The sequence below is a fragment of the Carcharhinus amblyrhynchos genome, chromosome 4 (assembly GCF_965287045.1).
Source record: "Carcharhinus amblyrhynchos chromosome 4, sCarAmb.v2.hapA, whole genome shotgun sequence".
NCBI classification, from domain to species: domain Eukaryota; kingdom Metazoa; phylum Chordata; class Chondrichthyes; order Carcharhiniformes; family Carcharhinidae; genus Carcharhinus; species Carcharhinus amblyrhynchos.
In genome coordinates this window covers 89,803,559-89,807,686 of record NC_137327.1, presented here as the reverse complement: position 1 = coordinate 89,807,686, position 4,128 = coordinate 89,803,559, and the positions used below count along the sequence as shown (strand labels likewise).

Below are 4,128 nucleotides of genomic sequence, written 5' to 3'. Positions count from 1 at the left end.
CACCAACAGTCCACCAGCAGTTCCCCTGGTGGTGGAGGTTGCTAACAGTGGGAAATCCCATTTGGTCAATAGCAAGCCACTTCCACAGCCGCAAAACGTGACGAGGGATGGGGTGAGGTGCGGAAAATTCTGTCCAGAGACTTTATATAATTGTAATAACATGGCGACGAGAGCAGTAGAAATTGTTGAAAACTCAATACAAGTCTGGAAAGTTGTGAAGTGCCAAAGTGAAAGGTAAAGTGCTGTCATTGAATCTTATGTTGAGCTTCACTAGAACAACATAGGACAAACTAATCCTGCTAATCCTGCTAATCCTGTTCATGACCGCAACCTGTGAGCTCACGGTGTGTCATGTTCTCGTGCTTAACTGTTTCTAGAACCTACCCAATAAGAATCAGGTATGTGAAGGCTGAGGGAAATATTTCCAGCGTGTTTGGATTGGTCAATGATTAGACACTAAAGGTGGGTTTTTCTGAGGAAGTGAGGCCAGCATGTTAAGACACTGAACATGCTGAAGAAGCAGTTTGAAGTTTTGAGCAAAAGGTTAGTGTATTTGTGAGATTGTGTAGTATATTACTGCAGTTTTGATCTGTAATTTGAAAATTTAACTTATATATTTACTTAGGTTTTAATAGTTTTTATGAAAAAATAACTTTTATATAGTCTTGCCTCCTGATTTCGAAAGTGCTGATTCTTGCTGAGGTTTGGTGCCAGGGATGCTGTCAGTACGCAATTTGAACCTTCAGGTCTGTATTGGTTTAATAACGCACTGAAGAGTACCTTCAACACCAGAATGGTTACATAAGTATAATCTATTAAAAAATTCTGCATCTGCCTGTCAGTCCTGTCAACTTTTATAATTTTATGACAGTACGTGGAACTTCCGTTAAGTTGCTCAAAGCTGTATAGGGCATTGGTGAGGCCGCAGCTGCAGTACTGTGTGCAGTTTTGGGCGCCGCACCTGCGCAAGGATATTTTGGCCCTGGAGGGAGTGCAGAGGAGGTTTACTAGGCTGATACCGGAGTTGAGGGGATTGAGCTATGAGGAGAGGCTGAATAAACTAGGCTTGTACTCGTTAGAGTTTAGAAGAATGAGGGGAGATCTCATTGAGACGTATAAGATGATGAATGGGATGGATAGGATAGAGGTGGAGAGACTCTTCCCGCTCAAAAAAGACAGTAGGACTAGGGGGCACAGCCTCAAGATAAAGGGGAGGCGGTTTAGAACGGAGTTGAGGAGGAACTTCTTCACTCAAAGGGTGGTGAATCTCTGGAATTCTCTGCCCGTTGAAGTGGTGGAGGCTGCCTCGCTAAATATTTTTAAGAAGCGGGTTGATGGGTTCTTGATAAGAGAGGGGATTAAGGGTTATGGGGAGAGGGCGGGAAAGTGGAACTGAGCCACAACAGATCAGCCATGATCTTATTGAATGGCGGGGCAGGCTCGAAGGGCTAGATGGCCTACTTCTGCTCCTATTTCTTATGTTTTTATGTTCAATGAGAAAAGTTGGTGTTGTTCTCATTAGACCAGAAAAGTTAAATTGAGCTTTCATTTTCGTAGACTATTCAGATACATGAAAACTATTGATTAGGTAATTAAGAGAAAACTATTTCTGCACTTTCTACTTAACTTCCCCACTTTTGGTTTAGAATTTTCCCACTTTTTAGTAATGAGTCTCAGGTATTTTTTCACAAGAATGGCGATATATTTCCAAGTCAGGATGGTGAATAGCTTGGAGGGGAACTTTCAGGTGATGGAAATATATCGCCATTCTTTCATAGTTGCTAGGACAAAATCCTGGAAATCCCTCCCTAATGGCATTATGGGTCAACCCACAGAACATGAATTGCAGTGATTCAAGAAGGCAGCTCACCACCACCTTCACAAGGGCAAATAGGGATGGGCAATAGGTGATGGCCAACCCGTGATGCCCTTGTCCCATGAATGAAGAAAAAGATTAGAACGGAGTTGAGGAGGAACTTCTTCACTCAAAGGGTGGTGAATCTCTGGAATTCTCTGCCCGTTGAAGTGGTGGAGGCTGCCTCGCTAAATATTTTTAAGACGCGGGTTGATGGGTTTTTGATAAGAGAGGGGATTAAGGGTTATGGGGAGAGGGCGGGAAAGTGGAACTGAGCAGTGACAGATCAGCCATGATCTTATTGAATGGCGGGTCAGGCTCGAAGGGCTGGATGGCCTACTCCTGCTCCTGTTTCTTATGTTCTTATGATTGACCATATTGGTGATGTCATGCAGCCATCCAAATGGGTACCACAAGACTGACTGACATTCACCTGGTCACCACCCACTGACTGTCCAGCTGGTCTCCACCTAGTTCCCCAACCTAGTCTCTACATACAGATGGTTCACCTATTGACTGTGCACCTGATCCCCTCCACCTAGTCTCCACTTGCTGACTGATCGCCTCATTTTCCCTTCCCTTTCAGACCCCGACTCAGACTCTTCTTTCCCCTCTGACCCCCACTCAGATTTCCCTTCCTCCTCAGGCCCCTAACCAGGCTCCCGTTCTCACTGAGATGCCCCTTCCCTGTCAGTCCCCTCTCAGACTCATCTCCCTTTCCCCCATCCCCCCTCCCTTTCCCCACATCCCCTCTCCCCCATCCCCCCTCTCCTCTCTCTCCCGCTCCCTCCCTCTCTCTCCCCCTCCCTCCCTCTCCCCCTCCCTCTCCCCCTCCCCTCTCTCTCCCCCTCCCTCCCTCTCCCCCTCCCCTCTCTCTCCCCCTCCCCCCCCTCTCCCCCCATCCCTCCCCCACCCGTCCCTTCCTCCCCCCTCCCATCCCTCTCCCCCCGTCCCTTCCCTCCCCCCTCTCCCTTCCCTCCCCCCTCTCCCTCCCATCCCCCCCTCCCCCCTCTCCCTCCCATCCCCCCCTCCCCCGTCCCTCCCCTCCCCCTCCCCGTCCCTCCCCTCCCCCCTCTCCCATCCCTCCCCCGTCCCTCCCTCCCCCTCTCCCATCCCTCCCCCGTCCCTCCCCTCCCCCTCTCCCATCCCTCCCCCCGTCCCTTCCCCTCCCCCCCGTCCTTCCCCCTCTCCCCCCGTCCCTTCCCACTCTCCCCCCGTCCCTTCCCCCTCTCCCCCGTCCCTTCCCCCCTCCGTCCTTCCTTCCCCCTCTCCCCCTCCTCCCCTCCTCCCCCATCCCTCCTCCTCCCCCACTCCCCCTCCCCTCCTCCCCCATCTCTCTCCCCCTTCCCCCCCTCCCCCTCCCCTCCTCCCCTCCCCCCCCCCTCCCCCTCCCCTCCCCCCCCTCCCCCCCCTCCCCCATCCCCCCCCCTCCCCCCCCTCCCCCCATCCCCCCCTCCTCCCCCCCATCCCCCCCTCCTCCCCCCACTCCCCCCCCTCCTCCCCCAGCCCCTCCTCCCCCCATCCCCTCCTCCCCCCCACCCCCCTCCCCTCCTCCTCCCCCCCTCTCCCCAGCCCCTCCTCCTCCCCCCACTCCCCCCATCCCCCCCTCCTCCCCCTCCCCCCCTCCTCCCCCCACTCCCCCATCTCCTCCCCCCACTCCCCCATCCCCCCTCCTCCCCATCCCCCTCCTCCCCCCCACTCCCCCATCCCCTCCTCCCCCCCTCCCCCCACCCTCCCCCATCCCCTCCTCCCCCCACTCCCCCCCATCCCCTCCTCCTCCCCCCCACTCCCCCATCCCCTCCTCCTCCCCCCATTCCCTCCTCCCCCCACTCCCCCCAGCCCCCCCTCCTCCCCCCACTCCCCCCCATCCCCCTCCTCCCCCCCAACCCCCCTCCTCCCCCCACTCCCCTCCTCCCCCCCATCCCCCCCTCCTCCCCCACTCCCCCATCCCTCCTCCCCCCCATCCCCTCCTCCCCCCACTCCCCCCCATCCCCCCACCCCCCCACTCCCCCCCATCCCTCCTCCCCCCCACTCCCCCCACCCCTCCTCCCCCCCACCCCCCTCCTCCCCCCCACTCCCCCATCCCCCCTCCCCCCCACCCCCTCCGCCCCCCACTCCCCCCATCCCTCCCTCCCCCCCACCCCCTCCTCCCCCAGCCCCCCACCCCTCCTCCCCCCCCACTCCCCCATCCCCTCCTCCCCCCCCACTCCCCATCCCCCCACTCCACCCATCCCCTCCTCCCCCCATCCCCTCCTCCCCCCACTCCCCCCCCA

General features: G+C 56.8%; 1 protein-coding gene across 1 annotated transcript in view; it reads left to right on the top strand.

Moving 5' to 3' along the window:
- Positions 1–442: 442 nt before the first annotated feature.
- gdpd2 (glycerophosphodiester phosphodiesterase domain containing 2) overlaps positions 443–4,128 on the top strand; it is a 147,851-nt gene continuing 144,165 nt past the window's right edge. Inside the window, exon 1 of the mRNA XM_080187518.1 lies at positions 443–543. The gene's annotated coding sequence lies outside the window, so the exon portion shown is untranslated. The remainder of the gene's footprint in view (positions 544–4,128) is intronic.